The sequence below is a fragment of the Macrobrachium nipponense genome, chromosome 10, assembly GCF_015104395.2.
Source record: "Macrobrachium nipponense isolate FS-2020 chromosome 10, ASM1510439v2, whole genome shotgun sequence".
NCBI classification, from domain to species: domain Eukaryota; kingdom Metazoa; phylum Arthropoda; class Malacostraca; order Decapoda; family Palaemonidae; genus Macrobrachium; species Macrobrachium nipponense.
In genome coordinates this window covers 51,770,056-51,791,442 of record NC_087204.1, presented here as the reverse complement: position 1 = coordinate 51,791,442, position 21,387 = coordinate 51,770,056, and the positions used below count along the sequence as shown (strand labels likewise).

The window sequence follows — 21,387 nt, the reverse complement described above, 5'->3', positions numbered from 1 at the left end:
AAAGATGCCCTCTTTTCAATACAAGTAACAAGATATATTTTCAGTTTAGGGACAGCCAAATTTCTTGCTGTTATTAACACGAGTTTAGACAGGCTCCCTGGAGTAAATTGTTCATCCACCCAACTCGTTTGTCTTCCTCTTTCACCTTTGCCCTCCTGCCCGGAGGAAGCCACGTGTTGAAAGGATTATTAGATAATGATTCAGCACTTTACTCTGTTCCCTTCTTAGCCCAATGCGAACAGAGCGCGTGGTCTATCTATTGATTATATTTTCCTCATTTTCCCTGTTATGAGCAGAGAGAACTGAAGACTTGCTCATGTTACTGCCCGAATAGCATTCGCTTTCCTTCCGCTTTCTCTCCGCTTTCTCTCACTGGTTTGAGGAGAGAGTCAAGCTGCCCAACCCTTCACTTGATCCCCGAAAGTTTGAGTTAGTGACCGGTGACCTTGGAGAGTGTCACCTTCAGAGTATAGCGTTGTAGTTGGTAGGTTAGCACGTATTTCAAATTGAAGATGTAGATGAAAGAATTTTTATTTCATGCAACCATGTTTATACTTTACATATTATATTGTACGTAATTATTGTAACTATACATATTGAAATTACATATTCCCGGTCGTTATTACTTATAATAATTTTGATGTGACTCCGAGTTACTTTTTTCATTCTCTGCTATTGTTTTCGGAACCTTCAGAGATTCTCTCTCGAAGAGGGTAACAAAAATTTACCAAATTTGCATTGCGAAATCTAGTCCGAAGACGCCCTTGAAGAAAATGACTAAAATAGGTGCTACATTCTTCTTTTATCTGATGCAGAGGCTAATGAGATAGGCACCTCAGTGCCTTGATCTAGGCCACGTCCAACTGAAAATAGAAAACGAAAAAACTGGGGTTAACATCGAAAGGAGCAAAATTGGGAATTTGGGAGGTGTAATGTCAAGGCTAGAGCATTGCACGACAGAGGAACTTGATGTGGCACAAATGTGAACCCTCCAGACTTTGGAGAACGAGTGGGACTTGTGGAAATGGGCAGGAGCATTCTGCCTCATTTGACTTGGCATCTTTTAATTCTGGATAGTAGCCATTCCTTGAGAAGACTTAAAGGTATGCTGCCGATTTGTCAGATTGCCTATGACTGGTTTGTTTTTTTGGCCTGCAGATCATGGTTAGGCCGATGTTCGCGTTCTTCATCGTGTCTTTTTGATGAGATTATCCTCTGGGGCCTCAATTTCCCTGCGCATTTCTCTCGAAATGCGTCCGCAGCTTCCGTAACTCTGTGACTTTCCCTCAGCTATTCTTTATATCTATTAGCTCTTTCTTTCTTGTTCGTGTGGCGGTTTTGTTCTAGAGTATTGCAATTAAACTATCAGTAGTATGCCCGATTTTTTCTTATTTTTCACATGGTGCTGATGTTAGTTCTAGCAACTCGTCTGTGTAGTCTGGAAGCAGTGCTCAGAATGCCTAAGGAAAACTCAAGACTGTTGGTATTGTCAAAGAATGGAGTGTCTTTGTCGTCTCAGTTCACATTAATTTGGAATTATCATCACTTGAGTTTCATCATCTAACTGCATCTTCTGGGTATCATAAAATAAAAAAAAGTATCCTCAAGCAACGATTTTGGACTTCATGGAATATAAACTTTAAGCTGTAACTGTTAGCTTCTTCAAGGGTAATTGAGTGAAATTAATGAAATTTGGGGGCAGCGGTCTACTAAGGACTGTTTCTATATTATTGACAAAAAAGCTGTTTATCCAGTGTTGTTGGATCTAGAAATCTTTCATGGGGCGGGCACTTAGAATTTTAAAACAAAATAAATATAAGTATATATAAATGTATGTAGGTATATATATATATATATATATATATATATATATATATATATATATATACATAATATCCTCTTTCCACCGTTATCCCTATGCTAAAGGGTCGGTTGCCTGATGTGCCTTTCCTCACAACATCATGCATTTTTTTTTTATTTGGTAAAGGAGTTTTTACGACTGCATGCCCTTGCTGTCATCAACCACAGTTATTGGTGGTGGGCCTCGCCTTTGACTAAAAAGACCACCTGCAGGGCAGTAGTTTTCACAGTTACTGGCGGTGGGCCCAGCTTTTACTAAAAAAGTAAGACTGCAGGGCAGCAGTTTCCACAGTTATTGGCAGTGGGCCTACCTTTTACTAAAAAAGTAAGACTGCAAGGCAGCAGCTGTCCTTTTAGTTGCCTTTTACGACACACAGGACCTACGGTGGTAGTATTCGTACACCTCTACTACAGGGTGGTTATACACACACACACACACACACACACACACACATATATATATTATATATATATATATGTATATATATATATAATATAATATATAAATATATATATATATAGCTGGTAAAAATGTCTGTAACAACAGAATTCCATCTAATAAAAGGAGCCCATAAAACACCAAAATGTAGAGAGAAAAGTACTATATTTCAGAGACTGCTGTCTCTCTCTTCATATACCTGAAAGAGAGACAGCAGTCTCTGAAATATAGTACTTTTCTCTCTACATTTTGGTGTTTTTATGGGCTCCTTTTATTAGATATATATATATATATATATATATATATATATATATATATATATATATATATATATACATATATATACAGGCATAATTTACATCATATGCACATATATATATTGTACGTACTGAATTACAAGGAGTTACAGGGATTAGGATGTCTCAAAGACTTATTAGTCCATCCGCGGAGATTATGTGCTCACTTATCTTTAGAGCAGGTTTTACAATTCATTCACAGTGTTCTTCTGATTTTGTCAAGCTTTCTTTTGAACTATTCTATCCTGCTGCTGTTTACAACTTCTAGTGGCAGTTTATTCCGTGTCACATATCTTGTACGTGAAGAAGTTCCCACTATACGAAGTTCTAGTTTCCATCCATTATTCCTAGTCTGGTTTTCGTTTAATGTGAAGAGGTTACTGTCTGCTTTTGTTATGCCTTTCAGTATTTTGAATGTTTTTATTAGTTGTCCTTGCAATCGTCGTGTTTCTATGTCATAAATGTTCAGGCTCTCTAGTCGTCTTTGGTAACCTGTTTGTCTGATGGATGGAATTAACTTTGTGGCTCTTGCTTGTTTCCTTTCTAATCTATTTATGTTCTTTCTTAAACTGCGTTCACACCAAGCAAGTCGAGTCGAGTCAAGTCAAGATGAGTCATATGACTCGAGTCATTTTGAGTCAGTGCCGTTCCCACTGACTGAGTCAGAAAGAGTGAAGCTCAACAGGGACTAGGATGGACGCAAGCGCTCTCGCTGAAATATTGGTGTTGGTGTGGCTGAGGCGGCGAAGGAGTAGTCGTAGGTGTCAAAGATTATGGATTCATGAGATTAATGCTAAAAGGTCAGAGTCTGGAAGCTTCGAACATCTGTTCCCAGACTTGATAAAAAATCCAGAGAAGTTTTATGATTTCTTTAGAATGACAACTGAATAATTTAAAATGTTATTCTAGGTAACTGCATCTTACATAAGAAAGCAAAACACCAACTACCAACGTACACTTTCAGGTGAGGAAAGAATGGCCATTTTCCTAAGGATTCATAGTGCTCACTGACTCTTTATCGCCTTGACTCGCCTCAGCTCGGCATGACTTGACTCGTTCGGTGTAAAGTCTCCCATTTGAATTAATGTGGCAATTCAAGAAGTCATGAATCGTCTTGACTCGACACGCTTGTTGTAAATGCAGCCATAGTGGTGCTGACCAGAACAGTACTGCATATTCAAGATGTGGTTAACTATATTGATGTGTAGAGCTGCAGCACAGCTTCCTTATTTCTGTATCTGAACTGCCTCTTTATGTATCCCACTAGTTTCTGTGTCTTCTTTTAAGCTTTTATGCATTATTTTGTAGCTTTTAAGTCCTTGGTAATAATAACTCCAAGGTCCTCTTCTTACTCTACACTATTTGTGTCATTCCCAAGCAGTATGTAGTTGGCGTGGGGGTTGTTTGTTCCTATTTGTAAGACTACATTTATCCAGGTTAAAAGGCATTTGCCATATTTTTTACCTCCCTCCTATTTTCTTTTGATCATTTCTTAAACTTACCACTGTATCTAGGTCTGTTGCATTTACACCTAGTTTGGTGTTATCTGCAAATTTGGCTATCTTGCTAGTGAAGCCTACAGTCTGACCACTCTGAATCTTCACCAATTATTACGACTCTCTGTTTTCTATTAGTTAGCCAGTCTTTGATCCACTCTGCTATTTCTCCTACAATTCTTAAAGCTCTAACTTTTGTCATTAGCTTCTTGTGTGGAACTTTGTCAAAGGCCTTTTGGAAATGTAGTAAGAGTATATCTATTGTTCTACTACATGTTTTGAAAATCTCCAAAGGTTTGATAGGCAGGATCTGTTTTGTTTGAAACCGTGTTGGCTGTTCAACAAGTTGTTTCTATCAATGTGTGTGTGTAAGAGAGAGAGAGAGAGAGAGAGAGAGAGAGAGAGAGAGAGAGAGAGAGAGATTATAATTCTGAAGATTGTTACATTGTTTCCAACACCTGCAGCTTACAAAGAAATAGGAGGTGAAGTTTCTTTGGCAAGTGTAAGCATTAAATACATGCATAAAAAAAACATAGTTGTTTTCAATGTTTCTATCAATATTAACTTGGTTGCAGTGGGTACACATTATAAAAATTTAATTATAGCTTCGAGATTTACACATTAATCTATCCATGGGGTGGGGGGTGGCACGTGAACTGGTGCCCCCCCCCCCCTTTAAATCCGCCGCCCTTTGGGTTGGCTTTGGGTTTCTTTTTTTTTTTTTGTTATCTTTTGCATGGTTTTGCTGTTCAAAGAGAATATCTGATAGTAACTTGAACAGTTATACCATGTTGTTATTAGTTGCTTGAGATTACAGACTCGGTTCAGTATGTCTATAAATTGATGGTAATTTTGCATTAGTCTTTAATAAATCTTCAAGATAACTGACCTGCACCAAAGCCACTCCTCTACAACTGGAAGTATTTTCCGCAAACATGGCATAAGTATTTGGTACGCATAGTCATTGCCGGTCATCGTTGTAGCTAGCTTCAGCTTTTCAGTAGCAAATATTCCATCATGAATTATGTCGCTTTCCTTTCAGAGCACCTTAATAGATCATCCTTTGTTGCAAGGTGAAGATTTCTGCAAAGATTTATCTTATGAAAGAGTCAATGAGCGTGCAAAATCAATCCTAAGTACTGAGTGAATTGTTTTTTTTTTTTTTTTTTTTTTTTTTTTTTTTTTTTTTTTTTTTTTTTTTTTTTTGCAAAATTCTGATAATTACATTGTTTCTGATGGCAGTTGCTCACCTGTGCCTCAGTACTATAAAGTTCCAGAATTTGGACAATTAAGGTAAGGGTTGAGATTTTGCTCCATTTAGTTTTTTGATACTGGGTGTAGCGATAGTAGCGCCATGTAAGAATTGGGTAATAAGTCCCCAGAAGTTACGACTGGACCTAAAGATAAAGGAACACTACAGTGGTATTTAAAAAAAAAAAAAAAAAAAAAGCCCAGGCGCTGTATCTGTGAAACTGGGTATGGTTTTCCTAGCGCGAAAAGAACAACCAAAGGTGTTCAAATGTGAAATTCTTAGAACTGAACTCTTACTTGAAACTCGCGGTTGATTCGTTGAGACCGGATGCAAATATTTCACCTTTTAACCTTTTCAGATTGAAGTTTAAATAGGTGATGGAATTTTTAATGGGTTCACCTTTGATAAGGTTATAGACAAGAGTAAGAACTTCAAGATTTAAACTTGTACAAAAAAACGAAGGGTTGGGTTGGGGGGGGGGGGGGGAGGCCGTTGTTGGAGGAGTAGGGTTAGTAATGGGGATGGGCTGTTTGAGGCGGTGGTGGAGTGAGAGCAGACGGCCATATATACTTAAAGCATCGGACTGGAGACGTTCCGATGACTGGAATTTCAAATTCTAAACTTAAAGTGAAACTATTTCACTTGTACCTTCACAATATGATAAAAGGTAACTGGAGGTGGACAGCTGCAGTTGAATTAAAGTGTATTCTTGCTGTAGATAATGCTGTTACAGGTCTGCAGTGTCGGCGGAGAAGTTCAGCATTGGTTTGAACAACGAAAGTCCATCTGTCAGTCTCACTGGAGGAGAGAGGCCTTTCTAGGGAAGGTGTTTCAGTGGGCACAGAAGACGCACTGTTAGGGCCAGATGGAGAAGAGGTTTGAGTCATGAAACTTCATTTCACTGTCTGCAAACAGTAGCTATTTATTGATCCTTGCGAGACGGCGTTAAAGACTAGGACTATTCTCACAAATTCATCCTCCTCACAAAAGCACGCCCTTCCCAGGACAATACACTGGCACGCTTTGTACACAGAACGTATAAATGGATAAAATGATCGTCAAATAGCTCAGGTAATAGATATCATCTAGGAAACGTGTAACGTTACAGTGAACATTTGAAGTCAAAGGTGTGACATTACATAGAGGTGTTGATTCAACTGATTAAGGTAAACGGTATTTTTCCGTAGTAAGAAAATGTTTAAATGATATAAGTTTCGAGGTCCGTCTTGATAAATTTCAACATGCTCAGAGTTTCCTTGGAAATTGGCTAACTAACCGCTTGTTAATGGTAACACATCCCCAAGAAATAGAGTTGTTGTCCGTTACTTGAGCGCGAGAGGCGATGCGTTCTGGTCTTCTGTTCTGACAGGTAAAACGGATGTCGCTCTCTGAGGCTGCTTGTTTGCCATACAATCTTACTGGGGCAAGAAAAGTTAAGTCTATCTTAGTTTTACCAGACCACTGAGCTGATTAATAGTTCTCCTAGGGCTGGCCCGAAGGATTAGATATTTTTACGTGGCTAGAAACCAATTGGTTACCTAGCAACGGGACCTACAGCTTATTGTGGGATCCGAACCACATTATCACCAGAAATAAATTCCTCTGGTTCCGCGTTGGCCGAGCCGAGAATCGAACTTCGGACCACCGGATTGGTAGTACTGGGGCAAGAACACCGTTAAAATGCAGTGTGTGGTACAGCTGATTATCATGAATGTAATCAGAAAACAGATCTCGGTTTATGGGTAATGGTTGGTATATTTAACGCCAGAGGTTAACAAGACAGAACTTAATATAAATAGTAGGAAACTCTTATGAAATGAATGAAATTCAGATAACTTATGGGAACCCAGGGTAAGAGGGAAAATAAACATCTGACAAGTAATAATTACTCTTGAAGCGTGTGTGTGTGTGTGTGTGTGTGAGAGAGAGAGAGAGAGAGAGAGAGAGAATGTGGAGGTGAACATGGGCGAACGTGGCAGACCCCTGGTCGCGAGACGGAGCGAGTGGGAGAAATTCATACATTTACAAAACCGAAAATTAAATGAGAGGAAGCGATTCCCGCCGAAAATTCAGGGGCAGATAGACTATGAACAGTTGACTTTGCCCAAGTTAAAGCTTCATATTAAATCTGCGGCAGACTTACAAACAACCATTTAGTTCACACTAAAGAAAGTACAGGACCTCGGGATTCGAGAGAGAGAGAGAGAGAGAGAGAGAGAGAGAGAGAGAGAGAGACCTTACCTTACAGACCTTACAGTTCGTTCGGGTTGCCCCAGGTCCCTCAGTGTGAGGCACCTCTAATGTCTACCAGAGAGTTGCTAGTACATCTTCCGGTATATTTTGCATCTTCCAATCTTGGATGGTCTGGGATGCAGTTTAGATATTTGTCGAGCTTATTCTTAAACACATCTACGCTCACTCCTGATATATTCCTCAGATGAGCTGGCAACGCATTGAATAGACGCTGCATTATCGATGCTGGTGCGTAGTGGATTAATGTCCTGTGTGCTTTCCTTATTTTCCCTGGTATTGTTTTGGGCACTATTAATCTACCTCTGCTTGCTCTTTCTGATATTTTTAGTTCCATGATATTTTCTGTTATTCCTTCTATCTGTTTCCATGCCTGAATTATCATGTATCGTTTGCCTTCTCCTTTTCCTTTTTTTTTCCCTAACTATGATAATTTTCGAAGGATTGTAGTCTTTCCCAGTAGTCAAGGTCCTTAACTTCTTCTATTCTAGCTGTAAAGGACCTTTGTACACTCTCTATTTGTGCATATCCTTTTGATAGTGTGGGTACCATATCATATTGCAATATTCAAGTGGGACTACGAACATATGTTTTATAAAGCATAAATCATGTGTTCAGCTTTTCTTGTTTGAAGTGCCGTAACAACATTCCCATTTTTTTGCTTTTACATTTTGCCAAAAGAATTGCTATTTGATCATTGCATAACATGTTCCTATTCATCATCACACCAAGGTCTTTAACTGCTTCCTTATTTGTGATTGTCTCATTATTAGGTCCCCTATATGCATATAGCTTTCCTTCTCTGTCTCCATAATTTATTGATTCAAATTTATCAGAGTTAAATACCATCCTATTTTCCTCTGCCCAATCATATACTTTGTTAAGGTCTCTTTGTAGAGCGTTCCTATCTTCATCACAAGTAATTTCTCTACTTATTCTTGTGTCATCAGCGAAACTACTCACTACCGAATCCTTAACATTACTGTCAATGTCTTCAATCATAATAACAAACAGTATTGCAGCTAACACCGTACCTTGTGGCACACCGGATATTACCTTGGTTTCATCCGATTTCTCATCGTTTGCAATAACTATCTGTTTTCTGTTGTGTAAAAATTCTTTTAACCATCTTCCTACTTATCTACGATATTGTGTTTTCTAATTTTCTTTGGTAATATATTATGGTCTACTTTGTCAAAAGCTTTTGCAAAGTCTAGATAAACCACATATGTTTCATTTCCGCTTTTCATATTTTTGAATATGTTCTCACGGTGGACTAACAGTTGGGTTTGTGTACTTTTTCCGGGTACGAAACCGTGTTGTCCTATATTAAACAAATTATTTTTTATTAAATGTTTCATAATATTTTTCTTCATTACCCTTTCATACACTTTCATAATATGTGATGTTAGACTCACAGGCCTATATTTACTTGCCTCTAGTTTTGATCCACTTTTGAAAGTAGGGGTGTGATATATGCTAATTTGTGCTCATCATAAATCTTGCCTGTATCTACACTTTGTCTTAATAATATTGCAAGTGGCTTTGCGATAGAATGAACTACTTTCTTTAACAAAATAAGCAAGGGATTCCATCAGGCCTTGCAGCAGCTCCATTTTTAATTTCATTAATTGCCTGCACAATATCAGCTTCATTAATTTCTATGTCAGCTAAATATTCACTATTTTCGTCCCTTACTTCTATATCATTATCTTCATTATCTATTCTAGGGGTGAATTCTCTCTTATATCGTTCTGCCAGTATGTTGCAAATTTCCTTTTTTTTCATTCGTTAATCTCCCTTCAATTTCTCAGAGGGCCCATTTCTATTCTTCTTTTATTCATCATCTTCGCATATGAGTATAATAGTTTGGGGTTTTGCTTGATATTTAATAGGGTTTTTTCTTCCAAGTCCCGTTTTTCATTTTCTCTGATGGTATAATCTTTTGTTCTGCATTTTCTATCTTACTTTTTAGTTCTATAACTTTCCATGCATTTTTTTCTTTTGCAAGACCTTTTTTCCACTTTCTGATTTTCTGGAACAAGATCCTTCTGTCTCTTGGTATGCATGAATGATGTTTACTTTTCTTCTTCGGTATATATTTATCCACTATTTTCTCTAATATTTTATATAATATCTCCGTATTTACCCTTATGTCATCGCTTACGAAAATGTTATCCCAATCTTTGTTTAATTCTTCATTTATTTCTGACCATTTTTATATTTTTATACTGTAGAAGTTGTTATTTTCCATATCCTTCCCACTTTTTCATTTCTTGCTTATCTCTGTTTTCACTTGCTTTGGAATGAACTGTTAATTCTAAGACATTATGGTCTGAAATACTCGCATTATAAACTATTATTTCTTTAACATAATTCATCTCGTTCACAAATACTAGGTCTAAAGTATTTTCCTTTCTTTCTTGTTGGCAGGTGATTTATTTGTTGAATGTTGTATTCTAGTAGCATATCTAATAGCTTTTCGAATTGCCTCTTATCTTCTGCACTACTATTACTCTCTTTTTTATATGTATAAGTACAACCACAGTCTCCTATTCGTTCTTTCCATTCTACGAAAGGAAAGTTGAAGTCACCAGATAGGAGAATAGTCCAGTCCTTGTGATTTCTACATATATCATCCAATTTTTCAATTATTAAGTCAAACTCTTTAGTATTAGGAGGTCTATATATTACTATGTTCATTAACTTTTCAGATTCAAATTCTACCGCTATTAGTTCACATTCTGAGTTACTATATTTCTCATATATTTTTCCTTGTTTTTTGTCTTTCCCATATATTGCGGTTCCCCCTTGATTCCTATTTTTTCTATCTGATCTATAAGTTTGGAACCCTTTTTTGATCATCATTCCCAGTCTCTTGGGAATACCAGGTTTCACTTATATTCATTATATCTATTTTCTTTTCAGTTTGGGTTAGTTCTTCTAAGTACTCTATTTTTCTTTTTGAGTTACTCGTAACTAAACCCTGCGCATTCATCACTATGATGGTTTGCGTGTTTTCTCCTTCATTTAATATTGGTAGTAATAAGGATTTTCCCATGAAGAGAGAGAGAGAGAGAGAGAGAGAGAGAGAGGAAATAAGCACTGATAAACAGTTTTTATTAATGTAGGAAAGTGAGACAATGAAACGTAAATATTTGTAAATCAAGTAAGCGATGGAGACAGCTTCGGCAGTAGCAATTTCCCAAACAAAAGTCTTTTATGCCTCACGAGAGAATTCAACATTGGCATAAGCAACAACGATTTACATCCTGTAGAGGGTGGCCGTCAGTGCACATCACTTGGTGCTGCAGGCATCACTTAAGGTTCTCTGCAGCGTCCCTTGGGCTCCTAGCTGCAACCGGAGGCGGATTGGGCCACTTTAGCGGCCATGGCAAATGATTTTGAGCGGCCCTATTTTGTGACGTTGTAAGCGTAACTAAGCAAGTATGGCGTCTTTCAGGTGGGGTGTGGATGCCCAGGGGGCGAATCCCCGGTAGCTGCAGAGTTTCAGGTAATTAAAACTTCTAGGGAAAACGTTTCTGACAATGAATTTAAAAGCAAAATTGACATCTACGAAGGTACTATACTCAGTTTTTTTCCATCTGTCCGTCCGCCTGTGGTGGTCGCGCATGGTAACACTGCTTCCCGGGCTTTAAATAGTTACGCTATGTGTAAGTTTTAGGTAAATAAAAGGATATCTTGGTGTACATTTGCAACTGAAACGTGTTTTGATAATTTACTGTATACGAATTACACCGTTAATATTCGAAATAGGATGTTGTTTAAAGCCCGGGACGCAGAGTTACCATGCGCGAACACCAAAGGCGGATGGACAGATGGAAAAAGACAGAGTATAGTAATACATTTTAGTAAGCATTTTTGCATCAGTGATTTACTTCTTTATTCACCCACCTCAACATTTATACACATATCGGTTTACTAAAAAATTCACAATAATGGCACAGACAAGATACATAAACCAATTGGTACAACAATTTACAGTCTCAATATCAAATTAGCAATAAACTCTGAAAAAGGAAGACCTAATAAATACGACAAGACACAGGGTGTGGTTGAGAAGGCACAGGGAGTGGGGAAACTTTCAAAGGCAATCATGTTAACAAAAATGAAAACAATATTCGTATTACAACACACTACAATTGTCATATAAAGAATCTTTAGCAATATTCAGTAATGAACTTGTTAATTTTCCACATATTGACACATGTAAACAAATAGTGAGCGTTCTTTTGGGCGCTACAACGTACATTTTAACAAAACGTAAACATAAGATCAAGAGCATTCTTTTGGACAACAAACATACATTTAACACACATCCCCTTCTTTGGCTTTGTTTTTTGGAATTTTAATTCATTTGAGGTCGATACTATGATGAGTTGTCCCATAAAGGTGTATTATTTGAAAAGATGAAAAAATTTGAAAATTACATTTTCTGTTAATACGAAAGGATTATAGTTATCAGCTCTTAATTACATAAACTTTCAATTTACCAATGAATTTTCAACTCGCAAAGGTCAGAGTAGCCTGTTTGATTTGAAAGGAAAACTATTATCAGAAATAAGTCTAGGCTTACAATACGTTGTAGAATTAAATTTGGGCTATAATTATAATTCGTAAACCATAGATCATCTATGATTAAACATAGCAACAATTTTCCGGATAGCTAATTTCTGGAAGTCCATATTTTCAAGCTCCAGTTTTGGGAACAACGACTTTCCCCATAAAAAACTCTGGCTACGGACCTGATCATCTATGATTAAACATAGCAACAATTTACCGTATAGCTACTTTCAGCATAATATTTTCACTCTGACTAATGCGCAACAAACATAAAAATAAAAGTATACGCATGAGATTATGGAAATTGAAAAATATGAAATAAGTTATAAGTGCCATGCTCGTCAAAATTTGAGGTTTACTATAGCATACAAGTACAAAACACAAAGCTTTGCCGAGTGTAATGCATGCACCACTGGTTTCGTTGTTCAAAAACAAACATTATTATTAATCTCAAAACATTTACAAAATAACAAATCAAAACTAAGGATGATTCTTGAAATCCTTAGAAATGATGGTTTTCAGGAATGATATTTCTTCTGACCGCTATAAACATTTGGCCATTTGAAGTGAATTTGTCAAGTAGAATATTTTCAATTTGGCACCGTACTTAAAGTAAAGACTCATGATATGTATACAGGGCCGATATAGATAATACATGTATATAAATATTTTAGTATATAAATATTTTAGTTCTAAAGATTTCACTGTAGCATGCCATAATTACATGTATAACTTACCTAGCCAGACCTAGACCAAAACAAGCCGCTGCATTTGTTTTGATTTCTGTGCCAGTCTATCTATTTTTTTTCAGGGCTTCGACGATGGCAAGGATATCTTTCTCACATGCCATGAGTATAAATGATTGGAAGTGTTCTTCTGTTAGCGAGTTCCGTGGTTTGCTCTTTATGAATTTCAAGCGATTTGAGTTACTAAGTGTTAGCAAAAGTTTGTGTGTAGTGAAAAGGCGTGAATATGTTTCCGTGAAGAGATTATATTTCTTCAGAATGTTGAAGACATATCTGATGATATTTCTGCACGAGTTCCATTCACTTGTTGGTGTTTCTTCATTCTGGTCTAGTTCATGACTTTCTTAAGGCACTTCAGGATCTTCTACCTCAGCAACTCCAGTATTATATTGTTGTGGAAGGCTCTTTTTCAGCGATTCCCATCTTCCAGCAAAATTCAACAATGACTCTTTGAGCTTTTGCTGTTGTTCCGTGACAGGTTCTGTGCTGGAAAAGGGGGCAATGTCCTGCTGACAGAGTATGTTGGTAACTTTCTCTAAACTTATTGGTACAGAAGTCCCTGATTCTGAAGTAGAGGCAAAATTTTTAGGGTCAAAGCAAGCGATGCCAGATACAGATCCTTGTACTGTGAAAACCTGCTGGTTATATACTGGACATTGCTGCATCCATAATCGCATTGTAACAGGTTGTTTGGTAGCGTTCCAGCTGTGTGATTTTCGTATCCAAAATGCGATAATGATTATAATATAGTCAGTAATTATAATGAAACCAATGTAATATATATTATATATACTGGTCATTTTTACCAGATACATATGAAATTGAAATAGCCACAATGCCCTCTTATCTTCTCAAATTCTTTGCTCTTTTTTGGATACGCTTGTCTATACAAAGGCTTGAGCTGCTACATGAGAGAAACCTTTTTGAAGAAATCGTGATGTCCGGTAGCGGAAAACGAACCCGCGATATAATCACGACAAGGTGACCTTGCCGACCTGACCGCGGTTTCCCGTTACCGGACGTCATGATTTCTTCAAAAAAATTTCTTTGAAGTTGGAGCTCACGGCTTTGTAGTGGCAAACACATCCAAAAAAGAGCAAAGAATTTGAGAAGTTGAAAGAGCATCGTGGCTATTAATATTATATATATATATATATATATATATATATATATATATATATTTATTTATATATATATATTTATTTATTTATATATATTTATTTATATATATATTTATTTTATATATATATTTATTTATATATATTTATTTATATATATATATTATATATATTTATTTATATATATATTTTTTATATATATATTTATTTATATATTATATTTATTTATCATATATATTTATATATATATTTATATATATATATATATATATATATATATATATATATATATATATATATATATTAATATTATATATATATCTATATATATTTATATATATCTATATATATATATATATATATATATATATATATATATATATAATATATATATATATGTATATATATATATTATATATATATATATATATATATATATATATATATATATATATATATATATATATATATATATATATATATATATATATATATATATATATATATATATATATATATATATATATATATATATATATATATATATATATATATATATATATATATATATATATATATATATATATATATATTATATATATATATATATATATATATATATATATATATATATTATATATATATATATATATATATATATATATATATATATATATATATATTTATATATATATATATATATATATATATATATATATATATATATATATATATATATATATATATATATATATATATATATATATATATATATATATTTATATATATATATAATGTGTGTGTATTTTAATACAACTAAAAGCACTTTTGAATATGTTCCTCAGTATACAGCCTTGAACCCTAAGAGTTGTAAAGAAATCGAGGTCAAGAGGTCATTGTAGCTATTTTATCACGTGCTCTGTTTAACTTGACTTTTGCATCTGCCTGTCTATCTGTTTGTTTGGGTCAAAACTTGTAACTCATTTTTTTTTTTTACCTGCTCTCTTCGTCCAGGGGACTTGAAATTTTGCATGCTGACTCAAATCAGTAGTTCCACGCTAGACGAGTGGTTTTCTAGCTCGGCTGCCAATCCGGTAGTCCGAAGTTCGGTTCCCTGCTCTGCCAACGCGGAATCAGAGGAATTTATTTCTGGTGATAGAAATTCATTTCTCGATATTTATTGTGGTTCCTAGCCACGTAAAAATATCTAATCCTTCTGGCCAGCCCTAGGAGAGCTGTTAATCAGCTCAGTGGTCTGGTAAAACTAAGATATTCTTTTACTCAATTCAGTGACAATAAATTAACCTTAAGTGATCAGTACCTCAACAATGACCTCTAGTGACCCTACAGTACCTGTATCTCAGAATTTGTATGAAACTTCGGATTTTTCACAACTACTTTGATTTGGTAGAAAGGTTAATAACACTGTGGATCTTTATGCCTATTTTGACTCTGAAGGATAAGTTAACTGCGGATTTTTCAAATCTTCCTCGGCTCGACAGCATGTCAATTGCGTTAGCTACAACAATAAATCAGTTACAATTTCTGCCAAAACTACAAAATATAAAATTAAAAAAAATTATAAACTTTTTTATTAAAACGCACTAAAAAGTGAAAAATACATTTTTTGAGAGACTAGGATTTTCTTACAGTTAATCATGTCTACAAAAATAAAAGCTTGGGCGCTAAACATGAAAGTAAGTGCAACAAGAAGTGAAATATATATATTTATATATATATATATATATATATATATATATATATATATATATATATATATATATATATATATTATTTTTGTTTCTTGTTGCACTTCTCTCCATGTTTGGCGCCCACGGTTTTATTATTTAGACACGCCTAATTGTACGAAAATCTTAGTGTGTCTCAAAAAATATACTTTTAACTTTTTAATGCATTTTAATAAAAGCATGTTTGAAAATTAATGTTTTAATTACACACACACACACAACACACACACACACACACACACTATATATATATATAAATATATACGTATATATATATATAATATATATAATAATAATATATATATATATATATATATATATATATATATATATATATATATAATATATATATGAAATGAGGTCTAGTGCAGGTTACTTTTGAGAATATGCGGTAGGAGTAGCAGTCGAAATTTGCAAAGACTTACTGAAAAAAATAAAGATTAAGGAGAAAGATGTTAGAACTGGATTAGTTTCTGAATGAAGGAGATGAATGCTAGCAACAATTAAAAAAAAAATTCGTTGGAGATTTCGGTGACCAGTCATTCATTATCTGACATATTTACGAACTCTAAACAATGTGTGTAAATATTTTCTGCTGACATTTGACCTGGGAAGGTCCTTTCAGGAGGCTTGAATGTTTTCTGCCTCACCAGCGGAAGTTACTCCAGGCAGCTTAACAAAGTTTGAAGAGGTGCGCCGCTTACAACATGAAAGTGGACTTTGAAAAATGTTTCCGGTTGTTGAAGTATCTATAAATGATATAAACATGTGTTGTGGACATTTTGTTTTGAGTTTTAAATCTGCTTGTATTTTGAACTTGTCTAATGCTTGTGGGAGGAAAAAATGGTGAACTGGACACATGGTTCAGTTATCCTGCTTGACCTAAACTCTAGGTATCACACACACTGTATATGGTGATAGAAGTTCACTCTCGACGTGGTTCGGAAGTCACGAAAAGCCGTTGGTCCCGTTGCTGAATAACCACTGGTTCCATGCAACGTAAAAACACCATACAGACAAACAAACATTATACAATATATATATATATGTATATATATATATATATATATATATATATATATATATATATATATATATATATATACGTATTTGTGTTTGGACGCACCAAATTATTGCCGCATAAAATACTGAACATACATTAATTCACTTCCTAACGCTCAAGCATTCATGAAATCAATCACGATTTGCGTGAGAACTACTATTTAAATCGGGTTAATGGAAAAGAGAGCTCTAATGAGGCTTCATGCAGTATTAGTATTCTGGTCATAAAATTTTAAATTATGCTTGAATGCTTAATTAATAGTAGCTGGACATTGATGAAATATCCAGCAACTGTTAGGCGGCGGAGTTCTCTTCCATTTCGCTTTAGATAACTTGTCGTTGGTAAAAGAAGCTTTGGTTTTGAGTAACACTCGGGGATATGGGAACATTTGCTTAATTGTTAATGTTTCATTGGCTTGCAGTGCTTTAATTGATTAACGCAAATACAATTTTTCTAACGGTGTGGGAAAATCATATTACATTTGTGAGGTTGCAGTCTCTGTCAGCATTGTAAGGCTTTCTCTTGGACGAATTTCGTTATATAATGAAGTCTCTGTACTCTGATAAGTTAATTGACATATATTGATGCAACTGAGTACTTCACAAAACTCACTGTATCATCATCTTATCTTGTACTTATGGACAGATTTTTATGAAATCTTGTCTAACAAAGGTAGTGAGAAAGAAAAACTAGTTTTGTGACACTTCATAAACTTCCTCAGAATTCCGATCGCCAATAAGACTCAAGCAGTCGAGTTTTATAAATAATAAGAAATGGAAGAAAGGTGAAGAATTAGATTTAAAAATAAAAGATTATAGAATACCAATTGGGCGAAGTGCAAAGTTTTTAGGATTAGTATTTGATACTCGCTTAAATTGGGAAGCTCACATAACATATACGTGAAGTCAAAATGCAAAAGAACTTTAAATCTAAAATAAAAAACTATCGAATACTACTTGGGGAGCCGTTAGACATACCCCTACTGTATTGAATAAAGTAGCAGTTCATCAGTTCATTGATTATGGGAACGAATTATATGGCGGCTCGGCATCAGACCCAACGCTGAAAACGTGAGGCCCAGTACAAACAAAGGCCTTAGAATATGTTCAGAAGCCTTTAGATCATCACCAAAGTCATCTTTGTAAGCTGAAAATAGTGAACTACCTCTCTCTTTCCTTGGAGAATTTGTAACAATGAAGGGTGCCCCGAGAATTCAGACAAGAAATTATTTGAATTAAGTATTGTATTAATTAACAATCATTTACTACCTTTCCCAATTAGATATAGAAGCTTGTTCGAGTCACTGAATATAAATATACAGTTACCTTCAATAGTAAAATTTCTTCTTGCTTGTAACAATGTGGATAAAATGAAAATTTGCAGACACTTAAAGTATTTATCAAAAAGTTACTCGCATACCCCAGAACACCATACACAACATACAGTAGAACATATAATACGAAAATCCGACATTACACTAAGTCATAATACGGAGAGGAATGTGCAACTTCTCAGTTATCTCTACCTGATAATGCCTCAAAGAAGCCCCATTTAACAACTTTGCGATTTATTGAGACTCCAGAGGTGCTGTAGAAGCCATTCAAAGTTACTATTGAAAAATAATATTGTACAAGTTAAGTATATCTTAGTTTAACTAAACCACTGAGCTCATTAACAGTTCTCTAAGGATTAGATATTTTTGTACGAGGCTAGGAACCAATTGGTTTCCTAGCAACAGGACCTACAGATTATTGTGGGTCCCGAACCACATCATATCTAGAAATAAATTTCTAATCACCAGAATTAAATTCCTCTGCTTTCACGCCGGCAGAGCGGGGAATTGAATTTCGGACTACGGAATCGGTAGGCGAGCACGTAACTCACTCTTCCAACGAGGAACATGTGTTATATATTTAAACTGTATTTCTTGCTCACCTATGGGAAATGGTTGGAAGACGGAATTGGTGAGCATTGACATTATTTGAAATTATAGATATCGGCGTTAGCTCTCACGGAAACAAAAGTGAATGTTCTTTGTTAAGAAGAATCTACTGTCTCAGAGGTCACATTGAAAAAAGCTGTGTGTGCATGGAAGATTCCTTGAACGATGTGTTCGTGTATGCTTCTGTTTCTGTGGGCGGAAGCAGTGAGTGATAAGTGTTATTTGAAATAGATTATTTTCCTACCAAGGAAAATAGAACGTAAAGAAAACCTGTCATTTTGGGAATCTCCGAAGTTAATGAGTGACATCATGAATTCTTTCAGGTAATGAACCAGTTATATGTGAGTGACGTTATCTAAAGGGAGTGGCCGTATGAGAAAGTTTGTTCTTTCGTGCGTCACGTTTTACCTCCTCAGTGAACTTTTCATATAATTTTTGGGGGACATTATCGGCCTACCCTGGGAGAGAACATGGAGAGGTGGCGTTAAAGGACGATAGTAGAATCTGAGAACATGGAGATTAGAGGTGAGAGTAATTGAAAAACTTTTATTAATGAATTCTTTTTTAGTATCCCGAACTGTTTGATGACACGTGAAGTGGCAGAAAATCTTTTCCTCTCATGTTGGATTCATGAGAATTATCATTTTGTTTTTGTATCACTGTTCTGCTTATGAGATTTATTATTATTTTATTAGTGACATGTGAGCTAATAAGAGTTATATTTCCTTCTGACAGGAACTCTATCGATCTGTCACTCTGTCGGCCTCTGTGAGCCGAATTATTGCCAGTTTGATCATTCATAATGATGTTGAACGTGTTGAAGAGACGAATTTATTTACTGTATGACTTTAATTTCTGTGGAATTAATATGTCGGAGTTTCGAGAAAGGTATCTCGTCTATCTGTTTCATTTGTGGGAATTTTTCAGTCCCCCGGATCTTGTTCTGGACAGTCCGTTTTCTGTGTCGGGTTTCAATGAACGATTTTAGACTTCTATTTGATCATCTTAATCTAGCTGTTCTTGCGATAGTTAGAATTTTGCTTTTCTTTTAGGGAATAAATCTATTTTTATAATTCAGTTTAATTCAGTGCCTTAATTCATTTTTCCAGTTGTCTTATATGACGATTAGAGGTTGCCGGTCGGTGACGTTCCCGTATCATGTATTGGGGGAGGGTGCCCCCCTTTACACATATTGTACAGCAGATTAAGTTTTCACTCCATAAGTTATATAGTAATGGAAAAAATATTGAAATATGTTGGATCCCTGTCCATGTAGTGATAAAAGGGAACGAATAGGCTGTTAAAACAGCTAAAGAAGCAGTCCATATGACAAGAGCAAATGTAAACATCCCTATGAGTGACCATATAAGATATATAAAACCATCTTTGTAAGTAAGTGGTATAATGTATAGAATGGAGCTCCTGAAAATAACAGTTTAAAAACAAATAAAGCCTGGTGTTAGGAAATGGAGCTCATCATATCAGAGAGATAGACATGCGCAAATAATTCTGACTCTTCCCCGAATTTGAAATACTCGTCTGACACACGGACACTTAAGCTTGTCGCACACTGAGCCCGAACGGACGCGCCCGAACAGAACCGAAACGTCCGATAGAAATCGAAAGCATGCATTCTTACCTGACTGCGCACACTGGGCCAGAACAGAACGGAACCGACGCGCCAGAACAGAACGGAACAGACGCATTATTCTTTGAAAGATATTTTTTCTGAAGCGTCGGTGGCGTCTGACAGGCTGCGCATGCGCAGAACGACTGCAGCGGTGGTTTTGGAGAGGGTTAGTGTGATAGCAACAATTTGGTTTGTGTTTGCTAACTATAATAATTGTTTTCACAAAAGGAATTATTGTGAACATTCATTAAGTATGTAACAATAAATATTGTTGAAAGCATGCAAAACAGTGTGCCTACGGAGAGTTATTTTGGTTTATTTTTGTTAACTGTAATAATTGTTTTCACAAAAGGAATTATTGTAAACAATTAATAAAGTGTATAACATTAAATATTATTTGAAATCTAACTTTTTATTACATACCTGAGTGTAACAGCTAGCCGTTCCTGTGTTGAAATACAGCTTCTTAAGTCTGAATCTTGTTTGCATATGTCTGCTTCTATATGTAATAGTAGTTCACAAAATTTTTCGTAGCTCATACGGAAATATTGGAAGAACTTTATGTTGTCCCGTTTTAAATGTGGGAATAATGTTTTATATTCCCCTTCTCCCTCCCTTGATTGGCATATATTATGTATCCACATAATTTGTCGATTATAATGCAGAACACATGACCTTCTATTATCAACTGGCTGCGTCGGTTCCGTTCTGTGGCTTCTGGCTCAGTGTGCGCGCTGGACGTCGTTTCTGTTCTGTTCTGAGGCTTCGGTGGATTCGGCGGCGGTTCCGTTCGGGCTCAGTGTGCGACAAGCTTTAATGAGCAGCCCACAAAGCCCTGCTCCCGAGTGCTCAGAGTGCAGGGTGATGATAACGGTCAGACATGTTGCGAGAGTGCCCAAAGTATGACCAGCAGTAATGAAAATACGAATTTAATTCATTTTAGAACGTAAATTTTAAATTGTT

At 35.4% G+C, this 21,387-nt stretch overlaps 2 long non-coding RNA genes across 4 annotated transcripts in view; one reads left to right on the top strand and one right to left on the bottom strand.

Annotated features, from left to right (window-relative positions):
- Positions 1-21,387, bottom strand: part of LOC135223615 (uncharacterized) — a 277,946-nt gene that overhangs the window by 98,684 nt on the left and 157,875 nt on the right. The gene's annotated exons all lie outside the window — the stretch shown is intronic.
- On the top strand, positions 19,117-19,867 carry LOC135224159 (uncharacterized). Its single transcript, XR_010316658.1, has 2 exons — positions 19,117-19,319; positions 19,530-19,867. It is a non-coding gene; the product is annotated as an uncharacterized LOC135224159 (long non-coding RNA).